At 35.1% G+C, this 25,734-nt stretch overlaps 1 long non-coding RNA gene across 1 annotated transcript; it reads right to left on the bottom strand.

The window, feature by feature from the left end:
• Positions 1–21,321: 21,321 nt before the first annotated feature.
• LOC141626226 (uncharacterized) lies at positions 21,322–25,530 on the bottom strand. The gene is made up of 3 exons (XR_012535841.1): positions 25,312–25,530; positions 23,694–23,774; positions 21,322–21,701 (listed from the first exon to the last, which is right to left on the bottom strand). It is a non-coding gene; the product is annotated as an uncharacterized LOC141626226 (long non-coding RNA).
• Positions 25,531–25,734: the final 204 nt, after the last annotated feature.

Genomic DNA, 25,734 nt, shown 5'->3' on the forward strand with positions numbered 1-25,734 from the left:
TATGATCGTCGCTGTCAGAGATAATGTCAAAACTGACGCTGCTGAGACAAAGATTTGCTACTTCGTCATCTTCAGATCCATCATCATCTTCTGAGTCAAGATCTCCCGAACACGAAGCCATCATTACTTGCTTGAACTCCTTCTTTGTCTTCTCACGTTTTGTCTTGTCTTTAATTTTCTCCCATGTGGGACAATCCTTGATCATATGATCAGATTTCCCACACTTGAAGCAACCTCTATTGGCAAATGACGATTTAGACTCTGTTGTTTTCTTATTAAAAGACTTGTTGTTATTAGCAGTAGACTTTGTTTGCTTGTTTCGAAAGATTCTATTTTTAAAACGACGAGCAAACAATACGGTCTCATCTTCTATGTCGGAGCTGACATCCTCGCTTTTCAAAGCCATGTTTTTACCTCTACTCGGTTCTGCTTCATCAGCATTTAGAGTAAGTTCATGGGCCATGAGGGCACCAATGAGTTCTTGATAAGATAGGTTCACAAGATCTATCGATCCCTCCATTGCAGTGACCTTGGTGCGTCACTTTTTAGTTTTGCTCCTAAGAACCTTTCTTGCAATGTCCTCGGTATCGGATTTTCTTCCTAGGTTATTCAATTCATTTATGATCTTTGAAAAATGTGCGGACATACTATCCCAGGACTCATTTGGCTCCATACTGAATAGCTCATATTTCTGTATTAACAGATCTATGCGGTGCTTCATAACAATGGAAGTATCTTCATAAGCTAGTTCAAGGCCGTCCCATATTTCCTTGGCCGTTGAGCAAGAAGAGAATCTATCAAATTCTGTAGTAGTCATACCATTCTGCAATAGGCTTATTGCTTTAGAATACTTTTCGGCCTTCTTGTAGTTAGCCACGAGATAATCCTCTTCCTTTTTCTCGTAGGTAATGCCTTCAGTGGATGCAACCAAACTTTTATGCGGTCCGTTTTGGATAATCCTCCAGCACTCCCAATCATGACCCTTAACATAGTGATTCATCATGTTCTTCCATAAACCATAATTTTTCCTATCAACTTGAGGTATTTGGAATCCATTTATCATGTGATAGGCAGCGGAATATAAAACGATAAGATAAATAAAGATAGACAGATCAGCCTCTTTGCGGATAGGCAATCAAGAGCATGAGGCTCTGATACCAACTGAAGAGTCTATCAATAGTCGAAATACTCAAGAGCGGGGGTGAATTGAGGATTAAAAAAACAACTTAGCCCACTTTTTCGATTGTAAGTATATAATTAATTATTTAAATTTTATTGATTAAACTTTAACTAATCAACTAATTAACGGATTAAGACAAAGCGTAAATAAAGCGAAACAAACAAAAGAGAAGAGAGAGAAACACAAGATTTTTGAAGTGGTTCAGTTTCACAAATCGAAACCTACGTCCACTATTCTCGATTAAAAAATTTAGTACCTTTCTACGGATTACAAATTTACTAACCCAACCCGTATAACTAACCCTATTTGTAACCAAGTGAGTACCGTTAAATACTCGAGTGACTAACTTACGCTAATAAGAAAGCACTAATGATTCTACTAAAAGTTCACGTTAATGAATGAGTAAGAAATCAATTAAGTACTATTATCTTATAACGATAACGAAAGAACGAATGCACAAGTTATAAATCACACGACCTTTTTCAAAAAATAACAAAACGGTTTTGCTTTAAAACACGTGTTTTTGCTTTTTGAAAATAAATAAAAGTTATGCTCAAAGGTCTTACTTTAAATTTGCAAAGTGTAGAGTATTTATAGAACAAAAGAAAGCAAAGCACACGGTTTCATCGAACCCCTAGATGGCCGAAATATAAGATATCTAAACAAATCATATCTTATTATTTCTATCCTTCAAATCATAGGAAATGATAGAGAATAACTAAAAGACAATATTATCAATTATTCTTCTATTATCTTTTTCTTAAATATTAAGATATGATAAGATTTTTCCATAACAAAAATATCTTATCAAATATAACCATATCATGCGAAATATAAAATATATGTTAAGATAATTCTAGAGAATAAAATCTTAACAATACTTATTTTATATTATTAGGTTTACACGAGATCTATACGGCTCATAGGCCTCATTTTACGTGAAAACCCTAGCTTGACATTAGGTTAGATTTAGGGTTTAAGAGTGTGTAGTATTAGAAACCCTAATTAGTAATATGACTCAACTCATAAGTTGAATCAATATAATCACTAACTATAAGCTTAACATAAAACCACACTCAATATGAACATAAGCTTCCTCGTAAAATAAATACTTCTACTAAGATCGAACATTTAAAAGAATAAAAACAGTTTTCTAAAAACAATTTAAAACCAATTTCGTCGTGTATTATCTAAACTTCACATCTCAATGTTATAGCAATATTGAGTTCTTATATAAGCAATATTATAGCTGTGAGGCTATAACTTTACCAATCTAAGAAATGCATTCTTACGTTACCATTACGAGATAACCACCTACACTATTCTAATCTTCTTAGGAGGTCTTCGTGTGGGAATTAATCTGTATACTTCCCTTAAAATGAACGATTATAACGAATTTAATGATGACGATCACTAGTCATAAATTAAAATACATAAACAAAAGTAAAGGATTCAGAATTAACCTTCGGTCCTAGCAAATACGGCCTAAGAACAATAAAAAAAATAGATATCCTCCTATCAGTTGCACCCAAGATGCTCCGAGAAATGCCCTTGATTTTGCTAGAATCGATCCAAAAATTAAAATAATTTTTAGGTTTTCTTTGTGTTTTTCCGATGAGAGAGGAGGCAAAAATGAAAAATGAATTAGGTCAGAAAATCCTCTCCCTCACTCACCTATAAACCGTGTATAGGAATGAATTAGGGTAGGCTTTTCTTTTCTATTTTTCTCGGCCCCTAACCGAAATAAGGAGTATTATTTCATTAATTTTGGTTATTCCAAAAATGTATAAAATGTGTTAAATTGTCATCTAGTGAGGATCGAACCCATGACCTCTTGGTTTGTGTACCCTCACTATTACCACTATGACACATTCAACTTGTTGATATTAAATATAACTGATTACATTTAATCACGAATTAACAGGTTAATTAGTCCAAGCTAACATTACATACATTTAATTAAATATAACTTATTATATTTAATTTATTTAATTCTGATTAATTCGTCTCAACTAATATTATTTAATCTTCATTAAATAATTGTCTCATCAACACATTAACTAAATGTTTAGTCATATTAGGCATCAATGTGATCATATTTCTATAACCACATCTCTCAAACACATTCTATAGGTGTGACCTTTAGGGACCAATTGATCACCGCCATCTGTATGATAATAACGTCAAACTTTCTAGCAAGCCAACCGTTATTAGGTAAACGTTAATCAACTGATTAAATATACGAAGTATACCCTTGTGAACCTGTAAGATATTTACAAATGTTATCACACTAATTTGTGGAGGACACAAGCTCCAACAAACTCCCACTTGTCCTCACAAGTGTCTGTGCGATAACCGATTCTCATATCCTAAAATTTCTCCCACTCAATGTAAATCAATTTGCAAATGCGCATTCACAAAGGTCGTATTTTACAAGAAATCATTATCAAGAGTGGTTTCCTCGACTAGAGAATAACTTAACTGATAAACGAATCAACATTCGAGCATGGCCATGCATTTCAGTTACAACTCCTCGAGTGGCCCTGAGAAATAACTATACCTGATAAGGGTTGGATATTTTCCTCAACTCGAATCCTGCAGATGTAAGCACAGTATGAAATGACCCAGAAAAAATCTACTTAGCCTCCAATTACGGCATCACCGTGAGAAAGAAACCAAAGTCACCCAAAATCGCCTTAATCTCAAGAGACAGTCGATAGTCAAAAGAATCGACTCTAGGAACACAATGGATGTCCTATCCAAGACCTGGCACCGAATGTTATTAAACATTTAGGACTCCATTACATTGTCACAAAAAAGTTGTCCTACGAGGTATCGTTATAATCTCGCATCTGTGATCGATCAGTCAACCGTTTGACTTATGGCTCGTTGAACCCACCATCAATCGACTGCATAATATAATAGCCGGAGTTATCAGCTCACATTGGCGATTACGGACCAAAACAAATATAATGTAATTCAGTTCACTTTGTGGCATTCAATGTTGTCATTACAATCCACATGAAAAACAAAATATTATATATAAAACGATGAAGTTATAAATAGTATATATGAAAAAGATAATGTATCAAATCTATAATCAAGTACTACAACTCAGGAACGCGTTTAATTCCCATGGAATTAACGTGCCCTATATGCTTATCATAATTCAACAGTTTAGTGAAAGGATCCGCGATGTTATCATCCGTCGCAATCTTGTCTATCACTATCTCCTCTTGCTCCACATAATCACGGATCAGGTGAGCTTTCTGATGTGCATGTCTAGATTTGTTGCTAGACTTTGGCTCCTTAGCCTGGAAGATGGCACCTCTATTGTCACAATAGATGGTGATCGGGTCATTCGAACTAGGAACTACCGTAAGTCCTTGTAAGAAATGACGCATCCATATCGCTTCCTTTGCTGCCTCCGAAGCGGCATAGTAGTCGGATTCAGTAGTAGAATCTGTTACAACACTCTGTTTGGAACTCTTCCAGCTGACCGCAACACCATTAAGAGTGAAGACGAACCCGGACTGAGATTTTGAATCATCTCGATCCGTTTGGAAGCTAGCATCTGCGTAACCGATTGCGCATAACTTAGAATCGCCTCCATAAGCAATACTCATTCCTTAGTCCTCCGTAGGTACTTGAGGATGTTTTTAACAGCTACCCAGTGTGTTTCACCTGGAGTCTTTTGGTACCGACTCGTCATACTCAATGCATATGCCACGTCTGGACGTGTGCATATCATGGCATACATGATCGATCCTATTGCAGATGCATAAGGAACACGACTCATGCGCTCAATCCCTTCAGCGTCGTGGGTGATCGAGACTTGCTCAACCGCATCCCGGTCGTCATTGGAAGGTTCCCCTTCTTGGAGTTGGTCATGCTGAACTTCTCAAGAATCTTATCCAAATAAGACTCCTGACTAAGTGATAACGTCCGTCGTGATCTATCTCGGTAGATACGGATTCCCAAAATGCGCTGTGCCTCACCCAGATCTTTCATCTGGAAATGGTTCTTCAACCATTCTTTAACGGAAGATAGGAGAGGAATGTCATTCCCAATCAAGAGTATGTCATCGACATACAATATCAAGAATACAATCTTGCTCCCACTCGACTTGATATATAAGCATGGTTCTTCGACCGATCGAGTGAAACCATACTCTTTTATCACCTGGTCGAAACGATGATTCCAACTCCGAGAAGCTTGCTTAAGTCCATAAATGGAACGCTTAAGCTTGCATACTTTCTTAAGATGTTCAGGATCTATGAAACCTTCGGGTTGCACCATGTACAACTCTTCCTCCAAATAACCGTTTAAGAAAGCGGTTTTCACATCCATTTGCCAAATTTCATAATCATGAAATGCGGCTATCGCTAAGATTATCCGAATGGAACGTAGCATGACTACAGGTGCAAAAATCTCATCATAATGCAATCCGTGCACTTGAGTGAAACCTTTTGCCACAATTCATGCCTTATAGGTATCTGTCAGTTTTGCGCGTCTACGTAACGCTTTATTTTGTAAAGCCATTTGCACTGTAGAGGTTTTACCTTATTAGGTAAATCAACTAGATCCCATACGTCATTCTCATACATGGAGTCCATCTCGGATTGCATGGCTTCGAGCCATAGCTTTGAGTCGGAACAGGTCACAACACCTTTATAGGTAACGGGTTCATTACTCTCTAGGAGTAAAACGTCATTCTCCTCGACCATACCAATGTATCTGTCCAGAGGATGAGAGACTCTACCCGACCTCCTAGGTTCCTCAGGAATATTAACCGTATCAATAGTTGGAGGAACAACTTCCTCCATCCGTTCCTCGGTTGTTGGTTCTGGAATCTCCGACAGCTCGAAGGTTCTATTACTTGTCTTTTTCTCGAGAAATTCTTTCTCTAAGAACGTCGCACTAGCCGCAACAAAAACTCGATGTTCGGTAGGCGAATAGAAGTAATGACCAAATGTTCCTTTTGGATAACCTATAAAGTATGTCTTGACCGATCGCGGGCCGAGCTTATCCTCGTGTCTCCACTTGACATAAGCCTCGTAACCCCAAACCCGAATAAAGGACAAGTTAGGGACCGTTACCTTCCACATTTCATATGGAGTCTTGTCGACAGCTTTAGACGGACTTCGGTTAAGTATAAGAGCAGCTGACAAAAGAGCAAAACCCCATAATGAATCAGGCACTACCGTGTGACTCATCATGGATCGAACCATATCAAGTAAGGTTCGATTTCTCCGTTTGGACACACCATTTAATTGAGGTGTTCCAGGTGGAGTTAACTGCAGAACGATTCCACAGTCTTTCAGGTGTTGATCAAACTCATTTGAAAGATATTCGCCACTCCGATCTGAACGGAGTGCTTTAATCTTTCTACCCAGTTGGTTTTGTACCCTGTTCTGGTATTCCTTGAATTTCTAAAATGACTCACTTTTATGCTTCATTAAGTAGACATATCCGTATCTACTCAAATCGTCCGTGAAAGTGATAAAATATCTATAGCCATCTCTAGCGATAATTGACATAGGTCCACATACGTCCGTATGTATGAGTCCTAATAGGTGACTAGCGCGCATTCCAATACCTTTGAAGGAAATTTGAGTTATCTTGCCAATGAGACATGATTCACACGTGCCATATGTAGAAAAATCGAATGCGGGAATAGTCCCATTATCGACGAGTTTCTTCACGCGTTTCTCATTTATGTGTCCCATTCGACAATGCCATAGATAGGTTTGATCTTTGTCACCAACCTTTATTTTATTATTATTCACGTGTAATACTTCTGTAGTTTGGTCTAAGATATAAATTCCATTCATGGAAACTGCTTTGCCATAAATCATTTAATTGAAAGAGAAATAATGTTCTTAGACAAACTGGGTACATAGTAAAATTTATTTAAAAATAACTAAAAACCACTAGGGAGTTGGATTACATATGTTCCCTTCGAGACAGCAGCAACTAGTCTCACCGGGCCCACTCTTACCGTTTCCTGGCTTTTTAAACTTTGGCTTACCTACAGCTAGGTCGCCATGAGCCTTGCCCTTACCTTTACCCTTGGTGTGAATCGTGAGAACATCCTGCTTCATGCTCCCACTCAATTTCATATCCTTCTCGGTCTGTAAGAGAAGGGAGTGTAGCTCATGAGGACTCTTTTTCAAGTCATTCATGTAATAGTTCGCCCTGAAAAGGGCAAAACCATCGTGAAGAGAATGAAGCATTCGGTCAATGACAATGCTCTCACTGATTTTACAATTCAGTGCCTCCGACTTCTCGACATTCTCGATCATGTGAAGAATGTGTGGGCTAACCGGTTGGCCCTTCTGGAGTTTCGCATCAAAGAAGCGACAGGTATGCTCATATGTAACGATTCTCGGTGCTTTTGAGAACTCGTTAGTGAGCGTAGTGAAAATCTTGTTTGCACTTTGGGCAATGAAGCGTCTCTGCAAATTGGTTTCCATTGCAAAGATGAGTACGTTCTTTATCGCACCCGCTTCCATAACGAAATCACTATAAGCGAGTGTCTCGTTGACTCCTGCATTGGGGCCTGGGTTGACCGGTATTGGCTCAGTTAAGTACTTGAGCTTACCGTCAGCAATGGCAGCATTCCGTAGTGCCGCCTCCCAGTCCGCAAAGTTGGACCCATCATTTTTCAGACGTGTGAACTGATTCATCTTGTCCATGAATACTTTCATCCAGGACGCGCGATCAAGTGTGGCACTAGGCATTGGGATTGCGTTATTTCCAGCCATTTCGTTGTAACAGTATTATGAAAAATAATCGTGTTCTACACTGCGAGAAGAAGAATAAAACTAATAAGCATGTGCATCGTTTATATTTTTAAGTCTAATGAACTACTGTCATAACGCGAAGACTCAAAACATTTATACAATTGACCTCCCTCAAGAATTATATAAATGATCCCAAGACCCAATTCTCTGTAAATTGATAAGCTAACCTTTTAGCTAATTCTACCGTTAGAATTCTTGGTCGATAAATTTCCGTAAATTCTATCTTTAGTCCATCATAATCACGCGAAACTCTTCGGACTATGATGTTGAGATAAACTAAGTCAACACAACTACTTACCCAACGTAGAAGGGGTCATATTATGCCTACCGACGAAGAAGGGATTCATAGTTGTTTGCCCTTATAAAGACCAATCTCAATTTCCGTTTTAGAGGAAGATTCCATCAACTTTATTTTAAATCATTTTAAGTGAACTAATATCTAGCATGCGAGAATGAATAAACTAAGGTCATGGCTTAAAGACAGTGACATCTGTATGTCCATGAAAACTAACATACAACCTATATGAGTCAATTTTCATGCATTTTATTAGTAGGTGGTTTGGTTTTAGGCGGAATATGATGCATAAACTAACATGTGAATGAAAAGCAATAAGAATGAAAAACGTAAAAACAGTAAAAGTCAAGTCCTAATGTGGCCTATCCTATCAAAATGGACAATAAATACAAGTTTGGAATCCTCCTTGGACTCGAGAAGCTTGTCTTGATGTTCCATCTTGATCCATGTAGCGGGAGTGAGTTTCAATCTCCATCTTTAGTCTTCTTTTGAAAATTACAATAAATAAAATTTACATAATGAACCTATTTATTACATTCTAATTTCAAAACCCAAAAATTAAAGAAAAATAAAGGAGATTCGAGATCTCATAATTACATTAAAAATTATGTTTCCTTCATTACGAAAACATAATTTGACTAAGGCCACACTAAGTATTACAAATTACAACCGATTGCTAAAATAAATACGTAAATAAATTCATTCAATCGATTCATTCAACAAAAATAAAATATAATGCATCAACTAAAATAAATTAAACATACATGACACAATTCCTTAATTATGTTGATTAATTTATCCAAACCACCTATTTAAATCAAATTAAGTGACAATTCCTCAATTAATCACATTAATTTCAATCTTAATCCATATTAAACTTATAATATGAATTCAATCCGTCAAAATTTTAAACTGCTTTAAAATAATTCGGTATCTTTTAATTGTGAACCGTTTCTTAATAACTAATTGGCCAAAATCAAAACAAAAACAAAATCCGTTTTTTTATTTGGTCTCGGCATAAACAAAAAAAACAAAACAAGCATGTTTCTTATTTTCTACACGGTTTTCTCTGTAAAAACCGAAACAAAAATTTTTTTTTTTTTAAATTCTGTCCCCTGTGAACAGCAGCACGTGAACAGTAACAACAAATTTTTTTTTTTTCGGATGCTTTTCCAAAACGGCATAGACAAAACAACCGCAAAAAAACTTTAATCGGTTTTTCTTAGAAAAACCGTGAGCAAAAAAAAAACAGCAAATTTTTTTTTTTTAATACTGTTCATCCGTGAACAGTACAGAAACAGAAAAAAAAATTTCACGGTTTTTAAATTAGGACCCTAATGCCTTTTTAATTTCAACTTAATCTGCATTAAATCAAACATGACGATTCCATTTATGTTTTAACTTAATCTGCATCAAATCAAACATCTACCAATTCTTCATATGATAATTTTAACTGATTAAAACAACATTATGAAAAATAAAAATGGAAATCTCGCATCAAAAAGAACAAACACCGGCTGCAAACATTTTTTTTTTCAATCGGCATTAACAAAAAAAAAAAAAAAACAGCCGTGCCCTAATTTTTTTCGGAAACCCTAAAAGTTTACATACAATTTTTATGAAAATCATCAAAATTAAAATTCGTGGCCTTTGCTCTGATACCACTTGTGGGAAATAATCTGTATACTTCCCTTAAAATGAAGGATTATAACGAATTTAATGATGACGATCACTAGTCATAAATTAAAATACATAAACAAAAGTAAAGGATTCAGAATTAACCTTCGGTCCTAGCAAATACGGCCTAAGAACAATAAAAAAATAGATATTCTCCTATCAGTTGCACCCAAGATGCTCCGAGAAATGCCCTTGATTTTGCTAGAATCGATCCAAAAATTAAAATAATTTTTAGGTTTTCTTTGTGTTTTTCCGATGAGAGAGGAAGCAAAAATGAAAAATGAATTAGGTCAGAAAATCCTCTCCCTCACTCACCTATAAACCGTGTATAGGAATGAATTAGGGTAGGCTTTTCCTTTCTATTTTTCTCGGCCCATAACCGAAATAAGGAGTATTCTTTCCTTATTTTTGGTTATTCCAAAAATGTATAAAATGTGTTAAATTGTCATCTAGTGAGGATCGAACCCATGACCTCTTGGTTTGTGTACCCTCACTATTACCACTATGACACATTCAACTTGTTGATATTAAATATAACCGATTACATTTAATTACGAATTAACAGGTTAATTCGTCCAAGCTAACATTACATAAATTTAATTAAATTTAACTTATTATATTTAATTTACTTAATTCACGATTAATTGTCTCAACTAATATTATTTAATCTTCATTAAATAATTGTCTCATCAACACATTGACTAACTGTTTAGTCATATTAGGCATCAATGTGATCATATTTCTATAACCACATCTCTCAAACACATCCTATAGGTGTGACCTTTAGGACCAGGTTGATCACCGCTTATATCCGTATGATAATAACGTCAAACTTTCTAGCAAGCCAACCGTTATTAGGTAAACGTAAATCAACTGATTAAATATACGAAGTATACCCTTGTGAACCTGTAAGAGATTTACAAATGTTATCACACTAATTTGTGGAGGACACAAGCTCCAACACTTCGAATGTAGGCTTCTTCGTTATTCAAGCTTGATCAATTTTTAAATGAGCTTCATCTTCTCATGAAAGCTTGAATAATACTTCAATAGCTTGTAGTATCTTGATCCTTGATTGAGTGCTTGATCATAATATGTTCTTATACACTTCCACCACAATTCTTTAATGCTTGCATTTTGTAAGTCCAATCTAAAAGACTAAACAAATAATTACGCGCAACGGGTATATAAAATATAGAGTACTCTTGACATCATCAAAACAAAAACATATATTTATATGGTCCAACATCTTTAATCTGCTCGATCTAGCGGGGTGCTTTCTTTGTTCCTCGATCAAGTATTCATTGTACTCGATCGAGATGTTTGCCATTTACAGTTAGTTTGATTCTACTCGATCGAGAGGTTTCAGCTTTTACGTAATCTTTTAATGTATCTTTTGGGATATTTTGGATCTATCTTAGATTAAAAAAGGGAGGACGACAGTCATCTTTTCTCTCTCTCTCTCTCTTTCTCTCTCTCTCTCTCTCATCTCCTCTCTTGGCACTTTACTCCTTAGACCTAAATTCTCGATTTCTTGGAATTCTCTTTGTTTTGGTATCTTTGATCTCTAATTTGATTTATTATTATTGCAATTATTATTCTTGTTCTATTCATCTCCTTTCTCTTTCGTTCTTTCTCCTGTTTTGTTTAGCAATTTATCACCATGTTCAATTTATTGGTTTCGTTTGTGGTTATTGGTTCCTTAATGATTATGCATAGCTAATTCTTCTATGCTAGGACATAGGGAGCCATGGTAATTAGGGAGATTATGAATAGGTGACTAGGGTTTGGCATAATTTGGGTTTGTGTTGTTAATCATTGCATTTAATAGCGATTAGTTGCTTGAGTCGACGCATTTAGCTAATTGATTTGGTACACCTTGACCTAGATCGAGAGATTGGAAGGGGTAAGGCTTGCAATGAACATTAGGGCATTCAAATGAGGGTGAAATCTAAGTTAGTAATGTTTTAGGGCGAATAGCGGACCGAGAGGACCTTTTCATTACCCTGTAGCCTGAGTTTATGCTGACCTAAGACCCTAGATTGGACTCCTAGAAAACCATGGTGAACCGACTGTCCTAGCTATTTCTCCCTATTTGTCAATTTCCTTAAAGTTTAGCCATTGCTTCCTCTCTTCTCTCTTCCTTTATATCTTCGTAGTTTAGAACCAAAATAATCAAAACCCCAAGAAACGGTTACTAAGACAGACTCAATTCTAAGTCTTTTATTAACATCGAGCCTCTCATACATCAATTCGCGCCCTTGCCTCTTCATTACAAATCTAAGCAATAATATAATCAACAAACGTCATACCAACAAATAAATAACATTCTTTAATTAATAAGTGTATTGCGGCTGTGTAATGGGTAGAAAACTTGGGGTTTTGTTTTTTAAAAGAGAAGTGTGGGACAAGGAGTGGGGAGTTGGATTGGATACACCGCTAGCTGTAAAAGTTGATGTTAATATTGAAATAAGATAAATAATTTATTTTAAACTATTGAAAAGTTATCTAATTAAATCGGTGAATTTTTTTTGTAGTATATTAAATTAAGACAGAGAATGCTATTTAATTAAAAAAAATTGTTGTAGTTTTAGATTTTTTATTTGTAGTATATTAAATTAAGATAGAAAAATTTGTTGTAGTTTTAGCTGTACGACACGGCTACACCATGCCCTATGGAGTGTTTCATTAAAAAAACAACTGACCATATCACAACACTCATATGATCAATTTAGAACAGAATTCCTAACCAATACGCAACTGACCTGAATAACATATATACATAAAATCACATCAAGAAAGAACAAAAGGAGAATCAAACTGACCTGAATAAGATATATCACGTAATTAGCTGAAATATACCAAGCTGTGAGCCTCTACATACCAGAAAAAACCCAAACCTAAACCTGCTCATCAACAAAAATCAACCAAATCAGTAAATCAACCAAACTGATTTCCAACAGTGATCTTAGGTTAGGGGATAGACAACAGAAGACAATTCTTCACAGTTGCGGATGGCCTGTTATCAAAAACTTCAATATCGAACTACAAACTGAAATTTGGACAACTGAAAGTCATAGGACATTAAATGATAATTTCATAAACTTATATTGTGAGTGCTTAAAAAGAAGACCTAGTAATGAAAGAAATTAAAACAAGTATCTACTTTGGGAGATGATGAAGAAGAACAAGACTGTAGAATTGTGAATTATCTACATCTTACTGTGTTGCCTATTGTTACAGTTTTTATCACTTCTATACAATAAAATAAAAAAGTCTACATTATATTCCTCTCCATTTAGGATGTAATTAATGACATATTTGGAAAGAGTCAATAAACAAGGTAAATTGAAAAACTCCAAACGCAAATATTGTAGTTCTGCAGTGCATGTATTTTATGTAAGACGATTCCGCCATATATTAATGATTCGTGCACAAGGGAACATCCATGAGCAAGAGTAATAACCATGGATGAAAGTTATTGCCACCAAGATACGAGAAACAGGACACACAGATAAAGTTAGCCTACTTTAACAAGTATAGACACAAGATAAAGACTTTCAGACTTTGTTGCTATCATATGGTATTTGGTGAGTGCGTGTTTGAATCGGTGAATGATGAATATTTTGCGGGGAGTGTTTTTGTTATTGTGTATGCACACCCAAGACGCCAAGATTGATTCATCTAGTGGCAAAAATAGGTATTAGATCTACTTTTACCCATATATTAACAGAGCCTTTAGAGTAATATATGACTGTGTATTTGAAACAATGAATAATAACATCAAAGTATGATGTGAGGACTAAATTTGACCCCTATATTGAATCACATAAGCAAAACCAAAATAGACTATGGTTAGCAAATGTGTTTGGGTCACGGGTCAATACAAAGTAGCCAAGGTTATTAACTTATTACTCATAGAAGTTGGTTACTATATTGCCAGTGGATATTATTTCTACTCAAATGATTGGATATTATTTCTACTCAAATGATTTTGGCGACAATCAATATGATTTCCATTTATCAGGATTAAAATAATGTATAGTTTGTTCAATTGAAAAGAAAAATCACAAACCTATTTGGGACTCAAAGTATAATCTAGCAAAATCCAACATAAATTTCAATGAATTTACTTTTCTGGGTGCAAGAAACTAAATATTAAACACAGAAAAACACATAATTGAACATATTTATAGCAACAGAATTAAGGAAATTAAAGGGGATGGCATGAAGAACTTACAATTGATATGAAAAGCAAGCAAATTGTAATCCGGGACTGAGAAATTAGAAGGGATGTACTGGGTTGTTTCGAAATTAGGGTTTAATGATTTCAAGAATATGAAGCTATAATAATCGAAATATCCAGAAAACTATACCCAGAAAAAAATCGTAGCACTTACTTTTCATTATTTCATTAAAGATTTATATTAAGAAAATAGAAAATGAATAAAACAAAAAGGGGAAATTGCCTGCGAAGGATTGAGGGCAACGACAGATCGAAAAAGGATGGTGGAGGACCACGGGTGAAGACGACGGTGGCGGACGATGATGGAGGACACTGCGGTGGGCGAATTATGGACGATGATAGAGGACACTAGGAATGGGGGTTTCTTTTGATTTGGGGTTTATGTGTTATGTCGAGTTAGGGTATAGGGAGATGGGGTTTTACTTTTCCTTGCGATGGTTGGATAATATTACGACGGAATTAGGTTATTGATCAACTTATATTATTACTAATCACGCTTTATATTAGTTGGAAATTTAATTAGAATTTTCCATCGCAATTTTTGTGGCAACTTAAGTAGTCCATCGCAAATTCCGTTGCAACAATTAGGCGCCATTGGAATTATCACCCGCCAACTAATGGATATAGCAAATTCCATTATCGTAAGTCAACGTGGCCATCATAAAATCTATCAAAAATCAATAATTACCGATGGATTGTCATTCCGTCGCAAAAGTTCTGTAGCTATGGCCAATTATTTTTGTAGTGAAATGCTAATAGTTGATCAAAATATCCACACCATCTTTGCACCTGAAACTTTAATGCATAACCTTGATGTTTAAGGTGTAAATTTTGTTTGGTATTGTGTCATGAGTATATAGTTTAATTGAAACTGTTTTCGATGACTTGTTGAGGGTGTGTTATTGTTACTGATGCTATTTTCTCCTCCTCAGGTACACTATTGTTGCATGTCTTAGGACATGGTATTGTCAACAATCCTTGGCTTCTACTTGTATGGTTAGTGATCATTTTTTTGATAGTTTATTGTAGATTTGTGTTACTGATGTTCACTGGCATGTGACCTTTTAAATGTTTAAATTGTTGTGCTTCTTCATTGATTAAAGGCTGTGTTTTTTTTCCATTTCAGTTTTTTCAAAGTAATTTATCTTGGAAAAGGTTCACATCTGTCTTCTTGTTAGCAAGCACAACAACTCTGGTATGTTCACCACTAGGTCCACTACTGGTCATTTCAGATTGTTAAGATTGTGGGGAGGAAGGGAAAGGCGACTAAAAAACAAAACCTTATATTTTACTAGCAAACTTTTGTGGTACTGGTGCTGATGAGGGATATGACTGACAGTTATATTTGATGCTTTCAAACAATAATGAGTAAAATAAATGTTTGATTGATTGTTTTTATTTTGAAATCTATGGTTGAATTTGTACGATATTCGGAGATATTTACCAATAATTAATTTATTTCTGTGAATGTTTTGGAAGGAGCGGGGATTAAACGTAGTTCAGTAGTTGGTCGACCATAATAGTGAGGTTGGCGATTTATATATTAGGTATCTCTAGATGTATAGTTTTTTTAAACTTTTAAAGGCTCACCAGATCCGAAAGTCACAATTTTCATCTTTTCGAGTTTCCCTTAAACTATTACCTGTTCGCCTTCGCTGAGATTTTTCACCCCCGGTTCAATTTTTGGCTCTGACACTAATGGGATGAGTGATCTTTACACACTTATCAAGATAGTTTGGAATTCTTTGTTTTTTTTGTTACATCACTTATCATGCAGCAATTCACGTCTTATTTATCTAAGTGGCGTAGAAGGTGCGTTTATCTACGATGCTAGATATCTAGACAGAAAAAAAATAGATTACTTACAACTTATAGCTTTGGCATAATTGAAATTTTTTGTACCTGGCATAGGATAACTATGTGTGGCGGGGGACGATATATATATATTGGATTTTAACCTAGACAGATGTTTATTCCATCTCATTTTCTATACTGTCCTTGTATCATTGAGAACACACATTTTTTGCTGTTATTTTCCTCAATATAGGGTGCTTGAAGATATTCTAGAGGAATGGAGGGGGTATATTTTAAAGAGTGGAAGGAAGGGGAAGGGATAGAGGCGGAGGGGGAAGGGAAAGGAGCAGGGGGGAGGAGGAAAAGGGAAGGGCTTTTCTTTTATGGAAATTGAAGGTGCCTTCAGATGATCAAACGCTGATCAGTTTGAGTAGGTGAGAGTGGAAGAGGCTATGAGGGACATAGGTTAAGGAGTGTCGAGACTTCACGGTGAGGTGTAGGATATTTGGGAAAGGAGAAACAATGCGGTTTTCACTAAAGGCAAGTGGAGGGTTAACATGGTAATTAGGGGGACCCTGGAGTTATGGGAGATGAGGGACATGGGCAGTGAGCCGAAGGGTGGTATGACTAATGGACATATAGTTTCGAGTATTTTGTTTTATTGAGCCGAACCAAAAAGATTGTTTCGTATGTTGTGACTCGTGTGAGTTATGACCTTCTCATGTAAATATAGATCTGAACTCGAAGCAAATAAATCTTTTAGTGATGGAGTTTTGTGCTTTGGGTTTTATCGTGACGACGCAAATACATCTTGCTTTACCTTTGAACATTGTTCCTTGTTTTGTAAATAGAAACAACTTCTACAGGTACTTCGAGAGCTTTTTAGGTGGTAGCCCGACTTTCTTTTTGCTTATTTAATTTTTTCCCTCCAGATAATGAGCAGTACATGTTTTTATTATTTGTGTTCCATACATCTTAATCGTGTAACTTTGATAGGGTGTGTTTTTCCTTGTTGCAAGGTATGGTTGGATGATTTATTGTTTTGAGGGACTTGGTTTGTGCACACCTTAATCTCATCAATTTTGGGCTAACTAGGGATTTCTGTAAGCTAGTGTTGGATGAGTTATCAATTGAAAAATGATGAAGTTGTCTTAAGGAATGTTTATTATACTTTAGTTTGTTAGTATCTTAAGCATCGCATTTGCTGTGTAAAATTTAAAGCATAATGTCGTAGTTTTCTAGCATGTGAAACTCTTTATCTGATATGTGATTAGGTTGAGTTTTATTAGCATAGAGAGAGGAGCTTGTTTTCAATTACTCAGAAGACTCCTTTCCCGAAGCACAGAAGAAAAAAAAGCGAAGATGACCAGGTAAGTTACAATTTGAGATTTATATAAAAAGTGGCGAAGATGAAGGGAAAAACTGTCATATTGCCCTTAACTTTAGATTTATATTTAACTTGTGTTGTCCTATAAGTATTTTACAATACTATTTATTTCTTTGTTTGCGCCCATGTCCTCAGAGACGAAGCTACCCTTTGGCCAAATGGGCCATGGCCCGGGTGAACTTTGAAAGTGGCGTAGTGGTTACAAGTTGTTCATGAGTGAGATACTAACATGCCGCTGGATCTTGTGTTCGATCCTCGGATGGCTCCCATTTTAAGCCTTTTTTTTAAAAAAAAAAAAAAAAAAAAAAAAAAAATTATTACTAATCGTATTATATATATGGGCCTTTTCTAATCCTTGTCATATACTCCAGTTTTCATTTATATGCTTCACCTCTTAACTGTTATTTCTTCCGTCTCAATCAATTGTTTGTCTTTTGCTTAAAGTATCCTTGCAAAATATAAAAAAAGGCGAAATAATGATTTTGACAAAGTGAATATTACATTTCTTTAACATTCATTTTTATCAACAATTTTTCCTATAGAGCGGGAAACCGTTTACCATTATAAGTGCTCCTTGTTTAGTGAATAATTTCACGACTTAAAGACGTTTCGCCTTAAAAAAAAAACTCATATTACATAAGGCCTGTTTGTTTCTAATTCTTTTTCATCGTATAATAAAACTATTGTACGTTAAAATGTTTTATTAAATATTGCAGAAGAAAACGATGTATAAAAAAATATAAAAATAAGTATTTAGTTGCATGTTAAATACGGAATATAGTACTCTAAATACCATACTCGTACTTGCTCTGGTCCATTTTTTTTTGAAAAAAATAACTCTCACAAAGAATATAAGAAGTAGACAATCGGAAGAAAAATTTTATGACAATACTAAATAATGGTGTCACGACCTATGATAAATGAGAATAAACATCAACAAACTTGATTAAATCGGACTCGGTAGCTATTTTGTCCTAGCTTCGTCCCTGCATGTCCTGTATGAAGTATAATACTTATTGTGTTCTATGCAATTTTTTTTGGCAAAATGAAAGACAATATCCATTTATATTGCGATGTTTTCTAATGAGGTTACCTACATAATTAGTCAAATTGGGGCACCGTGTCTGGTAGGGCATAGAGCAACAACTAGTGTACATTAAAGTAAGAGATAAAGTGCTAAATCTACTTCGATATGTTAGTAATGCAAAATCGGATTCGGGACAGTATAGGGGGTCAGTACCAACGGTACTGCTCATGGGAGTTATACTCCTTGCCCGAATTCTTGTTTGTGACGGCATATATCCGTCACTTTTGAGTGACGGATACCATTTTACCTCACAAAGTACCCACTTTTTCTCTCTCTGTAACACTATTCATGTGGTCCCTATTCTCCACTAACTCATTTTGTTACCATTTTATCTCACAAAATATCCGTCACAAATGGTAACCCGTCACAAGGGAGACCAATTGTACTCCTTAATTGCTATTGATATTTAGTTTTATGGCTGTGATTATGGAAGTTATAGTCCATAATTGTAATTGATATTATGGGAGTTATATTCCATAATATCAATTGATATTGTGGCTGATTTTTAGCTTATTGTCCCCCTCCTGTGTAATATAAAAGGACCAGGGATTGTTAGAAGAAATCATCATCAAAAATCCCCCAGCCCTTTTCTTTGACATATACATCAATAATGTTCTAATTTATTCTAGCAAGTTCCAAACCTTTCGTGGTTGAAGGTGTTGTTTGACCTTGGGGGACAACCGCATATTACCGATTGTACCATAGTAGGGGCGATATTGTTTCTCATTCGGTGGTTTTTTTCACGATACAACAAAAATCTTTCCGCCCCTTTTTACAGTAATCAATCCTCTATTTTCTAACATGATCTCTATCATAGACTTTGTTTGCTTATTTCGAAACATTCTATTTTTAAAACAACGAGCAAACAATACGGTCTCATCTTCTATGTCGGAGCTGACATCCTCGCTTTTCAAAGCCATGTTTTTACCTCTACTCGGTTCGGCTTCATCAGCATTTAGAGTAAGTTCATGGGCCATGAGGGCACCAATGGGTTCTTGATAAGATAGGTTCGCAAGATCTCTCGATCCCTCCATTGCACTGACCTTGCCGCGCCACTTTTTAGTTAAGCTCCGAATAACCTTTCTTGCAATGTCCTCGGTATCGAATTTTCTTCCTAAGTTTTTCAATTCATTTATGATGCTTGAAAAACGTGCGGACATACTATCCAAGGACTCATTTGGCTCCATACTGAATAACTCATATTTCTGTATTAACAAATCTATGCGGTGCTTCATAACAATGGAAGTATCTTCATAAGCTAGTTCAAGGCCAGCCCATATTTCCTTGGCCGTTGAGCAAGAAGAGAAGTTATCAAATTCTGTAGTAGTCATGCCATTCTGCAATAGGCTTATTGCATTAGAATTCTTTTCGGCCTTCTTGTAGTCAGCCACGAGATAATCCTCTTCCTTTTTCTCGTAGGTAATGCCTTCAGTGGATGCAACCAAACTTTTATGCGGTCCGTTTTGGATAATCCTCCAGCACTCCCAATCATGACCCTTCACATAGTGAGTCATCATGTTCTTCCATAAACCATAATTATTCCCATCAAAGACGGGACACTTGAGGTATTTGGAATCCATTTATCATGTGATAGGCAGCGGAATATAAAATGATAAGATAAATAAAGATAGACAGATCAGCCTCTTTGCGGTTAGGCAATCAAGAGCACGAGGCTCTGATACCAATTGAAGAGTCTATCAATAGCCGAAATACTCAGGGGGGGTGAATTGAGGATTAAAAAAACAACTTAGCCCACTTTTTCGATTATAAGTATATAATTGATTATTTAAATTTTATTGATTAAAATTTAACTAATCAACTAATTAACGGATTAAGACAAAGCGTAAATAAAGCGAAACAAACGAAAGAGAAGAGAGAGAAACACACGATTTTTGAAGTGGTTCAGTTTCACAAATCGAAACCTACGTCCACTATTCTCGATTAAAAAATTTAGTACCTTTCTACGGATTACAAATTTACTAACCCAACTCGTACAACTAACCCTAGTTGTAACTCAAGTGAGTACCGTTAAATACTCGAGTGACTAACTTACGCTAATAAGAAAGCACTAATGATTCTACTAAAAGTTCACGTTAATGAACGAGTAAGAAATCAATTAAGCACTATTATCTTATAACGATAACGAAAGAACGAATGCACAAGTTTATAAATCACACGACCATTTTCGAAAAATAACAAAACGGTTTTGCTTTAAATCACGGTTTTTGCTTTTTGAAAATAAATAAAAGTTATGCTCAAAGGTCTTACTTTAAATTTGCAAAGTGTAGAGTATTTATAGAATAAAAGAAAGCAAGGCACACGGTTTCATCGAAACCCTAGATGGCCGAAATATAAGATATCTAAACAAATCATATCTTATTATTTCTATCCTTCAAATCTTAGGAAATGATATAGAGAATAACTAAAAGATAATTTTATCAATTATTATTCTATTATCTTTTTCTTAAATCTTAAGATATGATAAGATTTTTCCATAACAAAAATATCTTATCAAATATAACCATATCATGCTAAATATAAAAGATATGTTAAGATAATTCTAGAGAATAAAATCTTAGCAATACTTATCTTATATTATTAGGTTTACACGAGATCTATACGGCTCATAGGCCTCATTTTACGTGAAAACTCTAGCTTGACATTAGATTAGATTTAGGGTTTAAGAGTGTATAGTATTAGAAACCCTAATTAGTAATATGACTCAACTCATAAGTTGAATCAACATAATCACTAATTATAAGCTTAACATAAAACCACACTCAATATGAACATAAGCTTACTCGTAAAATATATACTTCTACTAAGAACATTTAAAATAATAAAAACAGTTTTCTAAAAACAATTTAAAACCAATTTGGTTGTGTATTATATAAACTTCACATCTTAATGTTATAGCAATATTGAGTTCTTATATAAGCAACATTATAGTTGTGAGGCTATAACTTTACCAATCTAAGAAGTGCATTCTTACGTTACCATTACGAGATAACCACCGATACTATTCTAATCTTCTTAGGAGATCTTCGAATGTAGGCTTCTTCGTTATTCAAGCTTGATCAATCTTTAAATGAGCTTCATCTTCTCATGAAAGCTTGAATAATACTTCAATAGCTTGTAGTGTCTTGATCCTTGATTGAGGGCTTGATCATAATATGTTCTTATACACTTCCACCACAATTCTTTAATGCTTGCATTTAGTAAGTCCAATCTAAAAGACTAAACAAATAATTACCCGCAACGAGTATATAAAATATCAAGTACTCTTGACATCATCAAAACATAAACATATATTTATATGGTCCAACAGCTTTAATATGCTCGATCGAGGGGCTTTCTGTGTTCCTCGATCAAGTATTCATTGTACTCGATCGAGATGTTTGCCATTTACTGTCTTCGATCGAGTAGTTTGATTCTACTCGATTGAGAGGTTTCAGCTTTTACGCAATCTTTTAATTTATCTTTTGGGATATTTTGGATCTATCTTAGATTAAAAAATGGAGGACGGCAGTCATCTCGTCTCTCTCTCTCTCTCTCTCTCTCTCTCTCTCTCTCTCTCTCTCTCTCTCTCTCTCTCTCTCTCTCTCTCTCTCTCTCTCTCTCTCTCTCTCTCTCTCTCTCTCGCATCTCCTCTCTTAGCACTTAATCCTTAGACCTAAATTCTCGATTGATTGGAACTCTCTTTGTATTGGTATCTCTGATCTCTAATTTGATTTATTATTATTGCAATTATTATTCTTGTTCTATTCGTCTCCTTTCTCTTTCGTTCTTTCTCCTGTTTTGTTTAGCAATTTATCACCATGTTCAATTTATTTGTTTCGTTTGTGGTTCCTGATTCCTTAATGATTATACATAGCTAATTCTTCTATGCTAGGACATAGACGAGCCATGGTAATTAGGGAGATTATGAATAGGTGATTAGGGTTTGGCATAATTTGGGTCTGTGTTGTTAATCATTGCATTTAATAGCGATTAGTTGCTTGAGTCGAAGCATTTAGCTTATTGATTTGGTACACCTTGACCTAGATCGAGAGATTGGAAGGGGTAAGGCTTGCAATGAACATTAGGGCATTCTAATGAGGGTGAAATCTAAGTTAGTAATGTTTTAGGGCGAATAGCGGACCGAGATGACCTTTTCATTACTCTGTAGACCGAGTTTATGCTGACCTAAGACCCTAGATTGGACTCCTAGAAAACCATGGTGAACCGACTGTCCTAACTATTTCTCCCTATTTGTCAATTTCCTTAAAGTTTAGTCATTGCTTCCTCTCTTCTCTCTTCCTTTATATCTTCATAGTTTAGAACCAAAATAATCAAAACCCCAAGAAATAGTTAATTCGACAAACTTAGTTAGCATACAAGTTTCCCATCTCCCTGTGGATTCGATACCCGACTGCCTCTGCTACATTTTATAGAGACCGGTTGGTTTTATTTTTTATAGGGTTGCGACAGCCGTGTCATTGATTTAACTTGAGCCTCATTTAAAAACTTTGTGTTGTTGCACATGGTGCATGGACACCTCATTTTCCCGCTATTCCTTTGGAAGAATCTTGTTCTTTAGCATGATTAATAAATTCTCAAACACCATTTGCATACTCAATTCTAAGTCTTTTATTAACATCGAGCCTCTCATACATCCATTCTCGCCCTTGCCTCTTCATTACAAATCTAAGCAATAATATAATCAACAAATGTTACAGCAACAAATAAATAACATGCTTTAATAAATAAGTGTATTGCGGATGTGTAATGGGTAGAAAACTTAGGGTTTTGTTTTTTAAAAGAGAAGTGCAGGGCAGGGAGTGGGGAGTTGGATACACCGCTAGCTGTAAAAGTTGATGTTAATATTGAAATAAGATAAATAATTTATTTTAAACTACTGAAAAGTTATCTACTTAAATCGGTGAATTTTTTTTGTAGTATATTAAATTAAGACAGAGAATGCTATTTAATTAAAAAAAATTGTTGTAGTTTTAGATTTTTTATTTGTAGTATATTAAATTAAGATAGAAAATTTTGTTGTAGTTTTAGCTGTACGACACGGCTACACCATGCCCTATGGAGTGTTTCATTAAAAAAACAACTGACCATATAATAGCACTCATATGATCAATTTAGAATAGAATTCCTAACCAATACGCAACTGACCTGAATAACATATATGCATCACATCAAGAAAGAACAAAAGGACAATCAAACTGACCTGAATAAGATATATCACGTAATTAGCTGAAATATACCAAGTTGTGAGCTTCTATGTACCAGAAAAAACCCAAACCTAAGCCTGCTCATCAACAAAAATCAACCAAATCAGTAAATCAACCAAACTAATTTCCAACAATGATCTTAGGTTAGGGGAGAGACAACAGAAGACAACTCTTGACAGTTGCGGATGGCCTGTTATCAAAAACATCAATATCGAACTACAAACTGAAATTTAGACAACTGAAACTCATAGGACATTAAATGATCATTTCATAAACTTATATTGTGAGTGCTTAAAAAGAAGATCTAGTAATGAAAGAAATTAAAACAAGTATCTACTTTGAGAGATGAAGAAGAAGAACAAGACTGTGTAATTGTGAATTATCTATATCTTACACTGTTGCCTATTGTTACAGTTTTTATCACTTCTATACAATAAAATAAAAAGTCTAAATCATATTCCTCTCTATTTAGGATGTAATTAATGACTTATTTGGGAAGAGACAATAAACAAGGTAAATTGAAAAACTCCAACGCAAATATTGTAGTTCTGCAGTGCATGTATATTATGTAAGACGATTCCGCCATATATTAATGATTCAAGCACAAGGGAACATCCATGAGAAAGAGTAATAACCATGGATGAAAGTTATTGCCACCAAGATACGAGAAACGGGACATAGAGATAAAGTTAGCCTACTTTAACAACTATAGACACAAGATAAAGACTTTCAGACTTTGTTGCTATCATATGGTATTTGGTGAGTGCGTGTTAGAATCGGTGAATGATGAATATTTTGCGCGGGAGAGTTTTTGTTATTGTGTATGCACACCCAAGACGCCAAGATTGATTTATCTAGTGCCTAAAATAGGTATTAGATCTACTTTTACCCATATATTAACAGAGCCCTTAGAGTAATATATGACTGTGTATTTGAAACAATGAATAATAACATCAAAGTATGATGTGAGAACTAAATTGGACCACTATATTGAATCACATAAGCAGAACCAAAATAGACTATGGTTACCAAATGAGTTTGGGTCACGGGTCAATACAAAGTAGCCAAGGTTATTAACTTATTACTGATGGAAGTTGGCTATTATATTGCCAGTGGATATTCTTTCTACTCAAATGATTTTGGCGACAATCAATATGATTTCCATTTATCAGGATTAAAAGAATGTATAGTTTATTCAATTGAAAAGGAAAATTACAAACCTATTTGGGACTTAAAGTATAATCTAATAAAATCCAACATAAATTTCAATAAATTTACTTTTCTGGGTAAAAGAAACTAAATATTAAACACATAAAAACACATAATTGAACATATGTATAGCAACAGAATTAAGGAAATTAAAGGGGATGGCATGAAGAACTTACAATTGATATGAAAAGCAAGCAAATTGTAATCCGAGACTGAAAAATTAGAAGGGATGTACTGGGTTGTTTCGAAATTAGGGTTTAATTATTTCAAGAATATGAAGCAATAATAATCGAAATATCCAGAAAACTATACCCAGAAAACAATCGTAGCAGTTACTTTTGATTGTTTCATCAAAGCTTTCTATTAAGAAAATAGAAAATGAATAAAATAAAAAGGGTAAATTACATGCGAAGGATTGAGAGCAACGACGGATCGAAAAAGGATGGTGGAGGACCACGGACGAAGACGACGGTGGCGGACGATGATGAGGACACTGCGGTGGGCGAATTATGGACGATGATGGAGGACACTGGGAATGGGGGTTTCTTTTGATTTGGAGTTTTTGTGTTATGTCGAGTTAGGGTATAGGGAGATGTGGTTTTACTTTTCCTTGCGATGGTTGGATAATATTACGACGGAATTAGGTGATTGGTCAACTAATATTATTACTAATCACGCTTTATATTAGTTGGAAATTTAATTAGAATTTTCCATCGCAATTTTCGTGGCAACTTAAAGTAGTCCGTCGCAAATTCCGTTGCAACAATTAGGCGCCATTGGAATTTTCACCCGCCAACTAATGGATATAGCAAATTCCATTATCGTAAG

This window comes from Silene latifolia, chromosome Y (genome assembly GCF_048544455.1).
Source record: "Silene latifolia isolate original U9 population chromosome Y, ASM4854445v1, whole genome shotgun sequence".
In the NCBI taxonomy this organism is placed as follows: Eukaryota; Viridiplantae; Streptophyta; class Magnoliopsida; order Caryophyllales; family Caryophyllaceae; genus Silene; species Silene latifolia.